This window comes from Leucopleurus acutus (genome assembly GCF_964270905.1).
Source record: "Leucopleurus acutus genome assembly, chromosome: 19".
NCBI lineage: Eukaryota > Metazoa > Chordata > Mammalia > Artiodactyla > Delphinidae > Leucopleurus > Leucopleurus acutus.
The window spans coordinates 43,693,462-43,712,454 of record NC_139161.1 but is presented as its reverse complement, the minus strand read 5'-3'; the positions used below and the strand labels follow the sequence as shown (position 1 = coordinate 43,712,454).

Below are 18,993 nucleotides of genomic sequence, written 5' to 3'. Positions count from 1 at the left end.
TTTTTCCAGTTATATCATATCTGCATTATTTCTAATTATATTTATCACTTTTTAGTAGTTAGGAACTTATTTCCCATCTCTAGCAAGAATAAATAAGCTATTTTGTTAAAACCCCCAATTTGTAAAAATATTCGACTTTTACCCATTTGGAATTTATTATGAGGTTCATCCAACATTTGGTTCTATTCATAGTTTGAATTTATTTCTAAACTAGAACTGAATTACACTGATTCTTTCTTTCTATTTTTTTCTCATGCTTTATTTTGAAAATGTTCGAACAGAAAAGTTGAAAGAAGGATGTGATGAATACCCAGATACTCTTCACCTAGATTCACTGTTAACACTTTGTCACAATTGCTTTTTTTTTCTTTCACTTTGCCACTGATAATCTATCATCCGTCTCCTTTAATGTTGCTTTGCAGAAGCATTTTAAGTAAATGAAGACGTCTTGACATTTTCCCCATGAGCACTTCAGAGTGTAGGGACAAGGAGAGTCTCCTGTCTGAACAGGCGTCACCATCACACCTAAGACTGAATGCTAACTCGACAGTCATGTAACATTCAGTCCATGTTCAAATTCCCCCAGTTGTCCTCAAAATGTCCTTCCTAGCTTCTTTTTGTTTTGATCTAGGATTGAGTCGAGGATCACATATGGCATCTAGTTTGCCATTTTCCTGTTTCATCTCCTCGAAGTTAGAACCATCTCTGATTTTCTTTGCTTCTGTAAACCAACACTGACATTTTCTGCCAAGCCTGGGCCGGTTGTCCTATAGGCTGTCCCATCACCTGGCTATGTCTGATTGTTTCCTCCCACTTTTGGCAAGGAGAGGTGATGGTGTGTACTCCTCAGAGCATCACATAAGGAGTCACATGATATCGGTGTGTCCCATTATCAGTGATGCTGAGTTTGATCAGTTGGTTAAACCCACGTCTGCTTGATCTCGTCAGTATAATGGTACTTTTTCCCCTTTATAGTTAATAAGTAGTCTGCGGGATGGTACCTTAGACAGTGTAAATATTTGGTTCTCAAATAGCTTCTCACACAATGGTTTTAGCATCCCTTGATGCTCCTTGCCCGCGTAAATTACACTGGTGGTTGCAAAATGGCGATTTTTCTTTCATTCCTTCTAGAGATAGAGGTTGTTCTGTGTAGAAGATCTTTCCTTCACCACCTTTCCTGAGTGTCGCTATGGACTCGTGGATTCTTTTCTTTCCCATGTGTTAGCATTACCATCGTTATTCCTTTTTGATGCTCTAAGACTTTTTTGGTCTTGTTTTTAATGCAACATTATACATTTTGATCATTATTACTTGGTATATTTTAAAATTGATAAAAGTCAGCCATCATTACCTTTAAAAAAAAAGCTCTCTCTGATTCTTCACCGTTTATGGATTTTTAAGTATGTAAACACATTTTCAAGTTCTTTAATTGGTATTGCATTAAACTTATTAAATGAGAGAGTATTACCATCTTTATTATATATTTAGTTCTCCCAGTAGGAACAAAATATTAACATTAAAAATAAATGTCTTACAATTAGGCTAAACTAGTGTTTAGTATTTAATGTGTTTGGTTACTACTGAGAATGAAACTTTTTTTCCACTGATTTTTTTTTTTCTAGCTGCATGTCACTAGCATATGGGAATGCAATTGATTTTTGTAAATTTATCGCATATCTCCCCACTGGTATGAACTCACTTATTACTTGTAATTTTTCTGGTTGATTTCTTGAGATTTTTCTAGGTAAGCAATCATGTCCTCTTCAAAAAGTAATAATTTCATTATGTCTTCTTTTCTTATATTTATGAGTCTAATGACTTTTCCTTTTTTATTAATTAATTAATTTATTTATTTTTGGCTGAGTTGGGTCTTCGTTGCTGCACGGGGGCTTTCTCTAGTTGTGGCGCGTGGGGGCTGCTCTTCGTTGCGGTGCGCGGGCTTCTCATTGCGGTGGCTTCTCTTGTTGCGGAGCACAGCCTCTAGGTGCATGGACTTCAGTAGTTGCAGTGCGTAGGCTCAGTAGTTGGGCGCGCGGGCTCTAGAGCGCAGGCTCAGTAGTTGTGGTGCACAGGCTTAGCTGCTCTGCGGCATGGAGCATATTCCCGGACCAGGGCTCGAACCCATGTCCCCTGCATTGGCAGGCAGATTCTTAACCACTGCGCCACCAGGGAAGTCCCAACTTTTCCTTCTGAGATGGGACTCGCATTTCTAAAACTAGTTGGTTGTTTTATTATTTTATTTTTATTTTTAAATTTATTTTATTTATTTATTTATTTTTGCCTCACCACGCGGCATGTGGCATCTCAGTTTCCTGACCAGGGATCAAACCCACGTCCCCTGCAGTGGAAGCTCAGAGTCTTAACCACTAGACCACCAGGGAAGTACCTAAAACTAGTTGGTTGTAAATCAACCATATTTCAATAAAAATTTTTAAAAAGGAAATTGTATAATATGAAACAGAATTTTTTTAATAAAACTAGTTGGAACCTGGGTGGGTACTGGAGACATGGCCCTGACTTAGGAGGGCTCGGGAGTGAGGCATGCTGGGACGCTGGCCAGATGGCTAAGTTGCAAGTTGAGGAAAACAGGCCAGGGTAAGTGCCTGAGCTGCAGCTGCCCTGGGCGCTCTCACAGACAGTGTCCCAAAGGCAGTGCTGCCGAGGCCGGTGTTGCTGCGGGAGGGGGGGTCTAATGCAGAGGGAAGAGGCTGGCAAGAGGTAGTCGTGCGTCTTGACTGGGGGTCAGGGGAGGACGCCAGCCTCCAAAGGCAGGGAGACAAGACAGCAGCAGCACAGCAGGGGGATGGACAGACTGAAACTTGCTGGGCACAGATGACTGCAGAGCTGGTGTCGGGCAGCCAGAAGTGGCTGGAGGGCTGAGGTTGTTCCCTGCGCTCTGCTCTGGTCCTGGACTAGTTGGTGGAGCCAGTAGGTATAAGGGTTGGTGGCAGAAGCAGACCCCCATCATCCCTTTCTTATTAGGTTTTTAAATGGAGTGACCGTTGCTTACTACCATTGAGTGTAATGTTGGCACCTGGGTTTAGGTGTATCATCTTCGGCACGTTAATAAAGACCATACCCTCCTTGCCCCATTCTCCTTTTGTTAGAATGTTATCCAGGACCAGATGGTACATTGTACCACATGTCTTCCCAACATCTATTAAATGTTTTAATGATGTTTGCTCTTTTCCCAGTTGAGGCAAAGAATTATGCTTGGAAGCGGGGAATCTCTGACAGGCCAGGCCTGGTCAGGTGCCCATCCCCAGAGGCGGGCCACCCAAACTCCCTGGAATGGGGAGGGGTAGTTCCCCAAAGGAAACCAGGGTGCACCTGGCAACGTGACGTTGGGCAGAGAGAAACAGCAGGCAGTGGGACCACGCGTGAGGAGCGTTTGTTTCTGTGGTTCTCTTGGGAGACAGAATGCGAGGACCAGAGCTGGGTTCGTGCACTGCTCTGTCCCCAGCACCCAGCCCAGCATGTGGCCCGTAACAAGGGCACAGTGGGTGTTACCTGAACGACTGAGGGAGTGAATAAAGGAAGTGCAAGGGGAGGGGGCCGGCCCAGTGCCCAGGAGCTCCGGCTCCTCCTGAGCTCCTCCCTGAAATCGTGTGACTTGGAAGCAAGGCTGCCTGATGAGGGTTTGCGGGACAGGAGGATTTTGTGGTCAAGGACTCAGGTTCTGGGCTGGATAGGCCAGAGGTCAGCTCCCAGCTTTCCGACTTGCTGGCTCTATGACCTGGGATAGGTCTCTGAGCTTTTTAGCCTCATCTGGGAAATGGGGGTGCAGTGATGCTGTCCTCATAGGGGTATTGTGAGCAGGGAATGAAAGAATGAGGCAGAGCTCTGAGTGCCTGCTGCATCCTAAGCCCTTTATACAGGGAGGTTATTTTTATGGACCCTCTGTCGCTTTAGGGACATTTAGAAGAGGAAGCATGGCACTGGGTTTAACCACTGCACCGCCAGGGAAGTCCCCAATTCATTAAAAAAATTCAACCAATTAAAGAATGTGGAAAGAAGAGGTGAAAGGACTACCATCCCAGCGGAAGGAGGTAACCTGTGTTTACCGCTTCGTGACCAGCCTCCGGGCACAGTGTGCCTGGAACACACCCATTTATCTAGAGTTTGCCCTGTGCCAGGTTCCAGGCTAAGTCTCGCTGTTTTTCCCTTTAAATCCTAACATCCCGCGAGGCAGATGCTATTGCTCAGAGAGGCTGAGTCAGTCACCCTTGGTCACACAGCTGGTAAATGGAGGAGGTGACATTAGACTGCCCCTGGGCTTGTGGCAGTGTTAACAGTCATCTACACACTTTTGTGCTGTTCCCTAGGCTATTTTTATTTCACTCAAAAATATATCAGGACAGCTGTCCCTTTCCTGGGAGCCTCCTGGGAGCTGGTCTGTCTCCCCACAGGACAGTCGTGTTGGGGAGCCGCGGAGACATTTGCTGAAGGCATGGACAGAGGGACAGACGGATGCACAGGCCAGTTTACCTCAGAGACCACCTGGGCTTCTAACCCATTCATTCCTATGCAGACACCGAACAAAGCCCTCTTGGGTGGCCTAAGGGTCTCTGGTCAGCAGAAGCCAGGCTGTGGATGAGGGGCCGCCTGGTGACAGTGGGACACACTGGGGGTCTCATAAAGGAGGGCATTTTCAGCCCTGGAGGTGGTGGCCTGGGTACCATGTGACTGGCCCTCCTGGCCACCTGGCCAGAGGCACCCCAACCCCATGGCCCCTCTCGGTTGTGCGCCGAGCGCTTCGCTCACGCAGCCACCCTCCCACCACCACCTTTAACCCCTGCTGCTCCTAAACGAGGGGTCCTTCATCTGTCAGCACCCCCCACCCGCCGAGCCCACCGCTTTAAGAACCAGGAACCAATGCAAAATGGCTTATATGCTGAGGAAATGTATTCTTTGTCCAAACCCTTGGGCCCAGTGTTAGGGCAGCTCCAGGGCTAGTTCCTTCAGAGCCTCAGAGGCACCATCCAGGACCCAGCCCCATTCCATCAGCTCCCACAGGGAGGCCCAGGGTGGCGTCTCCTCTCCAAGAGGTCAAGGGCGGGGAGCCCTTCGTGTGAGTTGTCTTTTCTTTTTCCCATCATCAAAGAAAACCTCTCTCAGAAGCCTCCTGCAGATGTTTCCTCATGTCTCATTGGCCAGAAATGTACAACATGCTTTTGCCTAAACCAATCACTGGCAAGGGGGCTGAGCCCACCTGACTGGCTTGGTCCAATAAGGACTTGTGCCCTGGGGTTGAGGTGCCCCAAGGCAACTGTTCATCTCAGCCACATCAGGGCTGCCCAAAGGGGAGGGAGAAGAGGAGGGGCAGCATAGAGGTGACCAACAAGATCTGCTTCAGTCCTTGTCATAATTTCTTTTTTCTTTTTTTTAATTATTTTATTTTATTTTTGGCTGTGTTTTGTCTTTGTTGCTGCGTGTGGACTTTCTCTAGTTGTGGCGAGCGGGGACTACTCTTCATTGCGGTGCGCAGGCTTCTCGTTGCGGTGGCTTTTGTTGCGGAGCTCGGGTTCTAGGCGCTCAGGCTTCAGTAGCTGTGGCTCGCAGGCTCTAGAGCACAGGCTCAGTAGTTGTGGTGCACGGGCTTAGTTGCTCCGCGGCATGTGGGATCTTCCCAGACCAGGGCTCGAATCCTTGTCCCCTGCACTGGCAGGCGGATTCTTAACCACTGTGCCTCCAGGGAAGCCCCTTGTCATAATTTCTTGACTTTATAGAAGAGGGGAAGTAAAAGGGTCAGAGCAGTTGAGTAATCCCCCAGGGGCACACTCCAGGGTTCCCACGCCATTTATGTACCGGGTCCCTCGCGAAGCTGCCTTGGATGGAGACATTTGCTTCCAGCCCTTTACTTCATCTAGTTCTCTGATTTTCTTCTCTTTATCCGCCTAACCCCTTGCCCACCCCCAGACTTCCCTGGGAAAACATTACAATCCTACAGACTTCAGAGCGGAAGAGACCTTCAGTATTAATGGCTCCAATGCCCTTATTTTCCAAATGGGGAAACTGAGGCCCAGAGAGGGAGGGGTCTCTCCAAGACCACTCTGTGAGATCATTGATGGCAGAGCTGGTACAGAACTGAGGGCCAGGGAAGCACAGCATCCCTGAGACTCGCAAAGGGGCTTGGAGCCGCCCTACTTTACCACCTTCACCCTCACTGCAGGCCACCGCTCAGCCTCCCTGCTGGCTGGCTGGCCTCTCCCTGCCGCTGCCAGGGGGAGGCTCACCGCCACGCCCCTCTTTAGGCCCCTCCGCAGGGGACACTTCCATGGCGCTCTACACTCTATTGGGTCCTTTTCTGAGCCACAGTCTCACTCGAGCCTCACAATAGTCCTGTGGGCTGGTCAGGAGTGCACTGTAGACGTGCAGGCTGAGGTCTCAAGGTCACACCATGGGGACGTACTGAAGCCCCCGCGGAACCGGCTTTACTGGCGAGTAACCTGTGCAGTCACTCGGGGCTTAATGCCCTGCGGTCACCGTCTTGAAATTGCAAATGAATTTTGAACGAGGGGCCTGGTGTCTCCATTTGCACTGGCCCCACGAACTACAGAGCTGACCCTAAGCCCCCAGCTCCTGACTCCTCAGGATGCTTCGTACAAGGTGCTTTTCCCCACCCACCTGTGGCCCAGTCAGGGCAAGTCTGGCGGGTTGCGTGGGACAGCGCTTCCCGGGGGGAGAGTGGGCTTCTGGGGGCTGGGGGTGGTCTGCAGCTGGGTCCAGAGAAGCAGGGCCTGGCAGGACCACTTGGGAAGCCCTCCCTGTCCTTGTCTCCAGCTGGTTTTGCTGAAACTCTGGCCTGACTTCCCTCCCCTCCCTCCCCCGCTCCTGAGAGTTAATGGAGAGGGCAGGTGGCTGCCTCCCCTCCCCGTGTGCCCTTTGTCCCTTGGGGATGGGGGTAGGGACTCCAGAATACAGGGCCCCATTGTGTGCCCTGACTGTCAGGCAGCTGGGCCGCCTGGGAAAGTGGATAAACAAGCAGCCCTGAGCACGTGGCCCTGAGGCCAGGAGGGGAGGACAGGAACCCCTGGGGCGGTGGGAAGGAGCTGGAAGTGACCCAGCTCTTTCCATCCGGACGCCTGACACCTAGGAAGCGCTCCTCAGCTGGGAGCTACGTGCTTGTGACTGTCACTGCTGTGTCTGTGCCTCCAGACCTCGGGCATAAAGTGCAGCCTCCCCGGCGTGGCTTCCAAGCCCTTCTCCTTCAGACCCTGTTCCCTCTCTCCCTGGCCTCATTCTTGATGACACCCCGCTTCCCATATGCTCACCCCACCTTGCCTCCCACACGCCGGAACTCGCCTTGACTGGAACCCCTCTCTCCACTCTGCTCCCTTTGCAGCCGGCCATGTCCTTCCCCACCAGTCCCCTCCCAGCGGAATACCGTCCAGCTAATCCTGGGATTCAGGATGCCCCCGTCCATGTTCCTTACCCCAGTGGGTCTCAGCTCCACCAGCTGCCTCAGCCCCTCCAGGGGGCCTCCTCCCCAGAAGCACTTTGAAGGCAGTCTAAGCTCTGTGTGGGACACAGGATTCCCAGTGGTGGTGGCAGGGCTCCTGCCAGAACTGAAAGCACTTCCTGGTCTGGCCCAGGGAGTCTCAAGGAACCCTGACCCTCCAGGGGCCTGCGCCTCCCCTCTTTACCTGCCTGCCTTCCTTTGCTGCTGCTTTTTTATGCTGGGGAGTATCAACTCTGCCCTCCCCCAAGCCCATCCCTGGAACTCCTTTTGCTGGTGCAGAAAACTTCAGGGGCTCAGCCCAGCTGGGGGTCCCCCTAGGGCAGCAGGACTTCCCAGGATGCCCACGGGCCCAGGAAGGGAAGCAGCCTGGGGGGTGGGGGGGACTAGGGGTAGGAACTTGGGGTTTGGGGGTTACTGTGGCATACTGGGGAGCAGAGCAGAGGCCTGTTGCTGTGGGGAAGTTTCCAAATCTTCAAGAAAAGTCAGATACCCCACTCTGTGTGTGCAGTTTCCTTGATTAAAAAAAATATATATATATTTTAGGACTTCCCTGGTGGTGCAGTGGTTAAGAATCCGCCTGCCAATTCAGGGGACACGGGTTCAAGCCCTGGTCCGGGAAGATCCCACATGCCGCGGAGCAACTATGCCCGTGTACCACAGCTACTGAGCCTGTGCTCTAGAGCTCGTGCGCCACAACTACTGAGCCCGCGAACCACAGCTACTGAAGCCCACGCGCCTAGACCCCTTGCTCTGCAACAAGAGAAGCCACTGCAAGGAGAAGCCCGTGCACCGCAACGAAGAGTAGCCCCCACTCTCTGCAACTAGAGAAAGCCCGCACGCAGCAATGAAGACCCAATGCAGCCAAAAATAAATAAATTTATTTTAAAATATATATATTTTTTAGGACATCCCTGGCGGTCCAGTGGTTAAGACTTTGCCTTCCAGTGAAGGGGTGCAGTTTCGATCCCTGGTCGGGGAACTAAGATCCCACATGCCGTGCGGTGCAGCCAAAAAATAAAAAAATAAATTAAATTTTTAAAATTTTAGCTTTACAAATAGTAAATTTCACTTTTTGTTGGGGGAGGGGACATATGATTCCATGAGTTTTAATATTTGCATAGATTCCTGTAACCACCACCACAATCAGGGTACAGGAGAGTTCACCCCCCAGATTCCCTGGTGCTGCCCCTTTGTATTCAAACTCTCCCCTCCTTACCCTTGACAGCCGCTGACCTGTTCTCAGTCTTTATAGTTTTGCCTTTCTGCGTCAGTGGAATCGTCATATGTAACCTTTTGAGACTGGCGTCTCTGGCCCAGCATAATGCGTTTGAGATTCATCCATCTGTTATCAGTTGTTCCTTTTTATTACAGAACAGTTTGCTTATCCGTTCACTGTCGGAGGACATTTGAGATATTTCCAGGTTTTGGCGACTGTGTATAATGCTGTCATAGACATTCGTGTATAGTTTTTCGTGTGTGAACATCAGTTCTCCTTCCTCTGGAATAAGGAAGGTCCCTTCAATTCTGAGTTCGCTGAGAGTTTTTATCATGCATGGATGTCAGATTTGTCAGTTGCTTCGTCTGCATCGATTGAAATGATCGTATGTTTTTTTTCTTTAGTCATCTTTCGATTCCATCGGTTGACGTTGAAATGTTGAACCAGCCTTGGGGGATAAACCCCACTTGGTTTTGGCTGTGTTGTATCATTCATATATAAATAAATTTACTTATGTATATAAATAATATACAAATATATATTGTATATTCTGCGGGTTTGCACAAACGTGTAATGACATATGCCCATCATTAAACAGTGGTCCCTCAGTATCCCTGGGGGATTGGTTCTAGGACCCGCGTGGATACCAAAATCCTCAGATGCTCAAGTCCCACAGTTGGCCCTCTGTATCCGTGTTCCCTCTGTATTTGTGGTTCTGCATCCACAGATTCAACTAACCACAGATCATACAGTACTGTATGTAATTTATTGGAAAAAAAATCCACATATAAGTGGACCCATGCTGTTCAAACCCGTGTTGTTCAAGGGTCAACTGTAATATCATACAGAGTATTTCCACTCCCCTAAAAATCCTCTGTACTTATTAACCTATTAATTTTAAAATCTGTAAGACGGAGAGGTTTGGGCCAAGGTGGCAGAGTAGGAAGACCCTGAGCTTACCTCCTCCCATGGGCACACCAAAATCACAACTATTTACAGCACAACTATCAATAAGAATGACCTGAAAACTAGCAGAAAAGATCTACTACTGAAGATGTAAAGAAGGAACCACAGCAAGACGGACAGGAGGGGTGGAGACGCAGTAGAGTCAAAACCCACACTCCCGTGTAGGTGGCCCACACACAGGAGGATAATCATAAATGCAGAGGTTCTGCCCAAGGATCGATGGGTCTGAGCCCACACTGGGCTCCCCAGCCTGTGGGTCCTGCATCTGAAAGATGAGCCCCCAGAATGTTTGGCTTTGAAGGGTAGCAGGGCTTGCTTCTAGGAGAGCCAGACGGCTGTAGGAAGTAGAGACTCCGCCCTTAAGGGCGCACACAAAATCTCACACCAAGACCCCAGACGGAAGCGGTCATTTGACAGGAGACTGGGTCAGACCCACTTGCTGATCTTGGGGAGCCTCCCAGAGAGGCAGGAGGCAACTGGGACTCACCCTGGGGACACAGACACTGGCAGCAGCCATCTTTGGGAGCTCATTCTACCATGTGGACACTGGTGCTGACAGGTGCCGTGCTGGAGTCCTCCCTCCTGCTTGTCAGCCCTGAGAGCCGGCCACGCCCACCAGCTGGTCAGCACCAGTCCTGGGACCACCCTAGGCTAAGCAGGTAGCTAGGCGGGGGACACAGCCCTACCCCCCAGCAGGCTAGCTGCTGTAGGCACCCTGAGCCTCCCAGGCACCCTGGGACCTGGCCCTCCCCACCAGTAGGCTAGCAGTAGCCCTAGGACCTCCAGGACCCCAAAGCTAGTTGTAGGGACCCAGCCCTGCCCACCAGCAGACTGATACCAGCTCCAGGACTCCTGGCCCCCCACCAATGACCCCAGGACCTGGCTCCACCAACCAGTGGGCTGGTACTAGCCCATAACCCTGTGCTCTGCATCCAGCCATGCCCACCAGTGGCCAGCAGCCTCCACACTAGGTAGGGCCTGGCAACCAATTGGGGTGGAAGCCAGCCATACCTACCAGTGTGTACACAGTAGTCAGCCCACCGCAATAGAAGGGACTGTGCAGCCCACACAGGGGGCACCCCTAGAGTATACAGCTGTGGTGACCAGAGGGGAGTGCACTGCTGGGCCCCATAAGACATCTCCTACATAAGGCTAGTTCTCCAAGGTCAGGAAATGTAACTGACCTACCTAGTACATAGAAATAAAAAGAGAATTAGGCAAAATAAGGCAACTGAGGAATATATTCCAAATGAAGGAACAAGATAAAGCCCCAGAAGAAGAACCAAGTGAAGTGGAGATAAGCAGTCTACCTGATGAAGAGTTCAAGGTGATAGGCATAAAGATGCTCGATGCACACATTGAGTATGTGCTCAATATGGTCAGAGCACACACTTTATATGATTTCAGTTCTTTTAAATTTGTTAAGTTTTGTTTAATGGCCCCAGGATATGATCTATCTTGGTGACTGTTCCATGCGCACATGAAAATAATATGTATTCTACTGTTATTAACTGAGAGTTCTATAAATGTCAATTAGGTTAAACTGGTTAATGGTGTTGTTCAGTTCTTTTATATCCTTGTTGATTTTCAATCTAACTAGTTTTATTGATGACTGAAGAGAAGTGCTAAAGTCTCCAATGATAATTGTCAATTTGTCTGTTTCTCTTTTCAGTTCTGTTAGTTGTTGCTTCATGCGTTTTGAAGCTCTGTTGTTAGGTACGTGCACATTTAGGATTGTTATATCTTCTTAGTGAGTTGACCCTCTTATATAATGTTCCTCTTAATCTTTGGTAATTTTCCTTGCTCAGATTAGATCATTTCTACTGCACTGTTTTCAAGTTCACCAACTGTTTTTTCTGTCATCTCCATTCTGTTACTGATCCCATCTAGTGAATTTTAAATATTTCAGTTATTGTATTTTTGCATTCCAAAATTTCCATTCAGTTCTTTTCCATAGCTTCTATTTTTCTGCTGAGAATTTCTATATTTCCATTTGTTTTAAGAGTGTTCACCCTTCCTTCATGGAATATGGTTATAATTGCTTTAAAGTCTCCATCTACTAATGGTAACATCTGGGTCGTCTTGGGGTTGGTATTTATTATCTTTTCTCTTGTGCATTGCTGAGGTTTTCCTGTCTCTTTGCATGTCGAGTAATTTTGGATTGTGTCCTGGACATTCTGAATATTATGTTATGAGACTCTGGGTCCTGTTAAAAATACTCTGAAGAATATTAAGTTTTGTTTGTTTGTTTTTAATCAGGAAATCAACCCAGTTAGGTTGAAACCTCAGATCCCAACCTGCCCTCTGAGCTGCTCAGTCAGTTTAGTTCTCAAAGGCTTTGAAGTGCTCTTTGGGTCCACCTCAAGTGTGCACTCTCCTGGGGCCGGTCTGTTCACTGTCTACTCTGTAGTTCAGTTCTCAAAGCCTTTGGCACACTATTTTGGGTTACTTCCATGTATATGCAGCTCAGGAGTGGGCCCAGGACTTCAAGTACAACTTATCGGATCCTAATCTCAAACTCTCTCTTCTCTGTGATCCTTGCCCCCCACAAGCTCCCAGGAGCCCCTCTTCCTGGTCCTTTGGTTAGAAATCTGAGGTCTTGGCCACCCTGTGCTGTTTCACACCTTCCATGACTGGTCTACCTGCAGGATGCATTGGTGAGAGGAAAAAGAGAGAAACGTGTAACAGGAATTCCCCCTCCCCATTTTGACCACAGGGACCGTTTTTCCAAGTGTATCATTCCACAGAGAAAGATTTTCCTCCTCTCCAAGTTTTAGGTGCCTTCCTGGCTGCTGTAGCTGCTGCTACCACCCACCTCTGAGACTGCAGCTTGGGGTGGGGCTGGAAAATGGAATTAAAAACAAAAACAGAAACAAAAACGGCATTTCTCCCACTCTCTCTGTCCCAGAAGGGCCCCCTTTCCTGACCTCACATCAAAAAGAGAGCGTTTCGGGGAATTCCCTAGCGGTCCAGTGGTCAGGACTCCGCATTTCCACTGCAGGGGGCACGGGTTTGATCCCTAGTCGGGAAACTAAGATCCTGCATGTTGCGCAGTGAGGCCAAAAAAACTAAAAGAGAGGGTTTCTTTTGGAGCTTTTTCTGTTCGTATCTGCTGCGCAGTTCTGTGGTTTGAGCTACCTGAGTCTAGGCTGGAAAATATGTGAGAAAAAATAAATCAGGGGACTTGCCACCACATTCATCTTACTTCAAGGTTTTTAGTTTGTTTTTGGGTTTTGTTGTTGTTTACTTCAAGTTTTAACTTTTCTCCCAGTTTGCCTGCTATGATTTACTTTGCAGAGTCCTTGTATAGTTGCTTTATGTATCCTGTCCAGAGTTTTTAGCTATAATCAGTGAAAGAGACGGAGTGTAGTGTGACTGACTCCATCTTAACCTGCACCAGAAGCTTCTTGGAGCTTGGCAGTTCATGTTAAATATTTAAGTCTGTCTACAGGCCTCATCTGGGACGCTAGTTGGAGACTTGAGCTTTAGCAATACAGCATTTGAAATTACACTTTTTCCTTTAAACATTCAAATTTTTTTGCCACTGCGCTAAAAAACCTTTCTTTTTTTTTTTGTTGGCTGCGCTGCGTGGCCTCTGGGTTCTTAGTTCCCGAACCAAGGATTGAACCCGGGCCCACGGCAGTGAAAGCGTGGAGTCCTAACCCCCGGATTGCCAGGGAATTCCCTAAATATTCAAATTCTGAAACAAAGGCTCTTTGGACTCAGTTTTTCTAGGTGAAAAGACAGCAGAATTGGGAATTCCCTGGTTAAGGCTCTGCGCTTTCACTACTGTGGGCCTGGGTTCGAGCCCTGGTTGGGGAACTAAGATCCCATATGCCAGGTGGCACAGGCAGAAAAACAGAGATAGAGCAGAATACAAGTTTATCCTTTCTCCGGTCAGAGCAAGCCCCAAACTTGGGATAATAATAGTGATTATCATTATATTAGTAGAAATAATAGTAATTATTGGTTAAGAGCACAAACTCTGGAGCCAGGCAGCCTGTGTTCAAATCCCAGCTCTGCCACTTACTAGCTGTGTGACCTTGACCCTTGACCCTGACTTGGCCTTCCTGAGCATCAGTGCCCTCACCTGTGCGAGGGGAATAATAATGGTGTCTTCTGAGGTGGTTGTGAGGCTTCGTTGAGTTTGTATGTATACAGTGCTTAGCGCAGGCCTGGCATCAAAGAGGAGTTACTAAGCATTTGTTTGATTAATAATTTAATGGCTAATCTTTATTAGACCTGCAGACTGAGCCAGCTTATCTCCCTTGTTCAGACAATAGCTCACTTGAGTCCGTCTGGCTTGCACGTGTCAAAATTGGGGAGACGGGGACTTCCCTAGTGGCGCAGTGGTTAAAAATCCACCTGCCAGTGCAGGGGATACGGGTTCGAGCCCTGGGCCAGGAAGATGCCACATGCCACAGAGCAGCTAAGCCCGTGCGCCACTACTGCTGAGCCTGTGCTCTAGAGCCCACGAGCCACAACTACTGAAGCCCGCGTGCCTAGAGCCCGTAAGAAGAGAAGCCACCGCAATGAGAAGCCCGCGCATTGCAACGAAGAGTAGCCCCCGCTCACCGAAACTAGAGAAAGCCCACGCGCCGGAACGAAGACCCAACGCAGCCAAAAATAAATAAATAAAAATTAGAAAAAAAAAAAAAAAAAGAAATTGGAGAGGCGTGGGTGGCCGGGCCCACACTCAGGGAGGATCTGGCTGGTGATCAGTCAGAGTTCAGTGGCCGTGAAGCTCTGAACATCGTCTGGTCTGAGCTAGAAGAGGTGTGACCTCGGGGGAATGAGTGGGGAAAAGAATCAGCCTGAAGAGAAAGGCAACCGAAATAGAAGGGGAAGCCTGCTAATTGTGTGGCCTGAAAAAGGAGGATCAATATTTTACTGCCAGGGAAACAACCAGTTTCCCTGGCAACCAGGTCAGCGGCCCAGCTGTGTGAGCTCCAGCAACAACAGCTGCTTCCGCTGCCCCTGGCAGGCCCAGTGCGCCCAGCCCTCCCGCCTGGGAGCCCGGCGCGCCCCCAGCGCAGCCCAGCCCTGCGTGGTGTGTGCGCCCGGCTCCCCCAGCCCGCGGGTGACCTCGAGCAAGCCCTCCCCCTCCCCTCGACTTGGCTTCCCCGTCTGCCGAATCAAGGGCTGCGTCAGCTGAGCGCACCCCTGCCCTCGGGGGTACCAGCAGAAGTTTATCCAGTGTCCAGGAAGGTTGACGCTCTTGGTGATCAAGGTGAGGGGTCCCAGCCCTAGCGGGTAATGCTACTCCATGTACAAGAGGACGGAGCGGGGCGGGGATTGAAACATACTTTGGTGCAACCTGGCAAGAGCCTGCCTCTGTGGAAGGCAGTAGGGTGCAGAGGCTGATAACTCGGGTCAGCAGGGCTTGGGGGTCATGGAAGAGTTATCACTACAGGGATTCTCTGAGTCTGGGGTCGGGGTCCCCAACCCCCGGTCCGCGGACCAGCACCAGACCGCGCAGCAGGAGGCCAGCGAGCGAAGCTTCATCTGCCGCTCCCCGTTGCTCCCCATTGGTCACATTACTGCCTGTATACCCATCCCCCAGCCCCGTCCGTGGGGAAAATTGTCTTCCACGAAACCGGTCCCTGGTGCCAAAAGGGCTGGGGACCGCTGCTCTAAGTGTCGTAACCTCTCTAAATGTCTGAGCCTCAGTTTCCTCAACTGTGAAGTAGCTGCTATTAAGGCTGGTGTGAGGATCAGATGAGATGAGTCCAGGGACTTGCCTGGCGGTCCAGTGTTAGGACTCCGCACTTTCGTTGCCGAGGGCCCAGGTTCAGTCCCTGGTTGGGGAGCTGAGATCCTGCAAGCTGCCCGGCGCGGACCGAAAAAAGAAAAAACTGAGGCTAGTCCAGCCAGAGTTCATGACGAGCCCTCGGTGAGCCCTGCCTGTTTCCTGCAGGGCTGTATAATGGTTGGTGTGGCACCTTCATACCCACTGCTTGCTTGGACCTTCACTCTTTGAAGAGCCCTGTGGGAGCCCTGGACCCACCGCTCAGCGGTGTTCCAGGGACTTTGCAGTGGTCCCCAGGACCCCATCTATCTGCCTGTCATCGAGCACCCTGGCACCTCTGCTCCAGGCTGGCTTTCCCTGGAGGCAGGGGGACAGATAGCCTGGCCCCACCAGTGTCTCCCAGCCCTGGGGAGCTATGGACTCCATGGAGTACAGAATCTGAATCTGAATCCACAGCCTGCTGCCCCTTTCGTGGATCTGAGGTTGGGCCATTCAACACTCGGTGACGACTCTGCCCTTTTGCTTCCCATCAGAGATAATTAAAGCATAACCCCAACCTTGGAGAGGACTGTAGGGGTGCGCACCGGGAGCCCCAGCCCATCCCTGCATTCATAGACCGCGTAGAATGCCGCTGATGAGAGGGCAGGAGGAGAGGAGGCGGGGCACCAGCTGGGAGGGTGGGTGGGTTCCCCGCGGCCCTGAAGGTGGCACCTGGGCATTTCTATTCTCAGAAGCCACATCATTGCCTGGCAGTGTCAGAGGCTGCCTGGCTGGGAGTGTGGGGACAGCTGCAAAGCTGAGGAGATGCCGGCCAGGGCGGGAGCTGGCAGAAAGCCACCTTCCTCCTTCTCTGGAATTCTTCCAGCCTTTCCCAAGGGCCTGCTAGGTGCCAGGTTCAGGGGGGTCACACAGAGACGATGCACAGCCTCTGCCCACCCCTCACCCCCAGAGTCACAGCCGAGTGGAAAAGCAGGGTCAGCTGGGACAGAGGTACAAGCTCAGGGCCACCAGGGTCAGGGAGGGAGGAGGGCTGCTTGTGTGGGGTCTTCCCTTGCTCACTCATCTTCCAAACCCCACTGGGTGTGTCCCCATAATTGGAGCGGGCTTCAGACCCCTGCAACTGCCGCACTAGAAAAGTGTACTGTGGGCGTGCAAGAAACGTGGTCCTTGTGGATAGGTGAATCCCCCAGGATGGCTTGGGCTTCGGAGAATGTGGTGGGCGGTATGGTGGGCTGGAGGGTGTCTGCCGTGACAGTATTAACAATAACAACAGTGACGGTAATCCTTTCCCTACATGCTATGTGTACAGTTTCCAAAGTGCTTTCATACCCTCCACCTGCAACCCAGCCCCAAAGGAGTCCGGGAAAGAGCTCATCCTTGCCCGACTGTGCTTTAGATACTGATGGTGATTACGGGGGGGAGGGGAAAGGTGCCTGGCCACCAGCATGTGAGAGTGCGTGCACGTGTGTGTCCACGTGACCGTGTGTGATTAGCCAGAGGGGCCAGCAGCTCCCATCGCCCCCCAGCAGAGTGCCCGGCTTACAGGCGGTATCCGGTCGTCCTTATTGAATAAATAAGTAAACGAATGCTTGCAGGTGTGCTGTAGAGGGGCTGCCACTAGATTACAGGTTGATTTAGAAGTGGGCTTCTGGAAGAAATATCAAGAGGCTGCATTTCAGGTATTGGAACTCTCAGGGGGAAAAAACGGGTTCTGACAAAATCGGCCATTGACAAAAACTAGGAAAAAATACCCAGAGCTCACAAGTTTGAAGTCAGATGCTCTGATCAAAGGCTAAATTGAGACATCCTTACAGAGAACAATTTGGCAACTGTTATCAAAAGGCTTAAAAACTTAGATGTCTTGTAGAACCATTTCTTTTCATTTATTCACCAAATATTTATGAAGCTTCTATTATATGCCAGTAATGGTGGGAGCTACGAGGTATACAGTGGTGGTCAAAATAAACATGATCCTTGATCTCAAGGAGCTTACTTTCTAGAGGGGTAGGGGGGAAGCTACAAATTAATAAAATTATCACATAAACATATAATTACATATTGCAACAAATGGTTCTGAAAGAAAAGTATAGGGTGCTACAAGGCAGGGTAACAGTGGGGTAGGCCCTAATTAGATGGGCAGGACAGGCTTGTCCGGGAGAAACATTTCATAGAGGTATAAATGGAGACCTGTGGGATAAACAGACATTGCCAGATGATGAGTGGGGAGGACAAGCATTTGAGATATAGAGAACAGTATGTGCAAAGGCCCTGAGGCAGAAAAGAGCTTGGCTTGCTTGAGGAGCTGACTGAAGGCCAGTGTGGCTAGAATGCAGTGAGTGACAGAAACAGTGGGAGGAGATTTGGCTGGAGGGGCCAGAAAATATACGGTGTTGTAGGCCATGTTGAGGAGTTCGGTGGGAAGGGAGGAAGTACGCAGTCAGGGAGTAGGACATTTGAGTGAGTGATGTTGGAGGAGGGACAAGCAACGGTGATGCCTGGGTCCTCACTGTGGCCAAGGGGCCTGGGTGGCTGAGGTGGAATATGGGACAACAGGAAGTCAAGGTTCTCAAAGGCCAGGCAGTCCATTGGTCATTCGCACAGCTGTAGAACCCCCCAAAGATGAGTTGTAACAGCAAAAAGTTGGAAATGACCAAAATGCCCAGCTATTATGGGTGGTTAATAAGTAAATTATGGTATAGCTACTGGGCAGAATATTTATAACCACTAAAAATGTGAGTGGTCCCCTCTGGGCAAGGAGGGGAGGTGTTTCTGATATACTGTTAAGTAGGGGAGAAAATTCCCAACATCAGGAACGGCAGATTCCTTTGGGCTACACCTATTTACACATTTATTTTTTTAACACTTTTTATGGAAGTATAAGGTACAAAGAGGACAGAAAAGTGCACTGGCCACAAGCGGACAGCTCAGCGAGTTTTCACTGTGTAACCAGACCCTAGACCAAGACAGAGAGACGACCCTGGTGTCTTCCTCCTGCACAGTTCTGCAGATGTAGCTGCTATCTTGACCATAATTGGCTTTGCCTTAAATCTTGATGTGTAATTTGTAATTCTTAAATAATGGATACGTATGTCACATAATTATTTCCTCCCTGTAGATCAAGTGTGTCTCAGAACTAGAAAAAAAAAAAAGTGGTTAGAACTATGTGTTTTAAAGAAAAGTGGGAAAGGGGAGGGTTTTCGTTTTCAATTCATTAATTTATTTGTTTTTATTTTTGGCTGCATTGGGTCTTCATTCCTGTGCACGGGCTTTCTCTAGTTGCTGTGAGCGGGGGCTACTCTTCATTGTGGTGTGCGGGCTTCTCGTGGTCGTGGCTTCTCTTGCTGCAGAGCACGGGCTCTAGGTGCGCGGGCTTCAGTAGTTGTGGCTTCAGTAGTTGTGGCTTCAGTAGTTGCAGCTCACGGGCTGTAGAGCACAGGCTCAGTAGCTGTGGTGCACGGGCTTAGTTGCTCCGCGGCATGTGGAATCTTCCCGGACCAGGGCTCGAACCCGTGTCCCCTGCACTGGCAGGCCGATTCTTAACCACTGCGCCACCAGGGAAGCCCAAGGGGAGGGTTTTGATACATTGTCTTTTCTAGAGTT

The 18,993-nt window shown here is 49.8% G+C and overlaps 1 protein-coding gene across 1 annotated transcript in view; it reads left to right on the top strand.

Annotated features, from left to right (window-relative positions):
- The window catches only part of RAB11FIP4 (RAB11 family interacting protein 4), a 112,315-nt gene that overhangs the window by 13,954 nt on the left and 79,368 nt on the right, over positions 1 to 18,993 (top strand). The window lies entirely within an intron of this gene.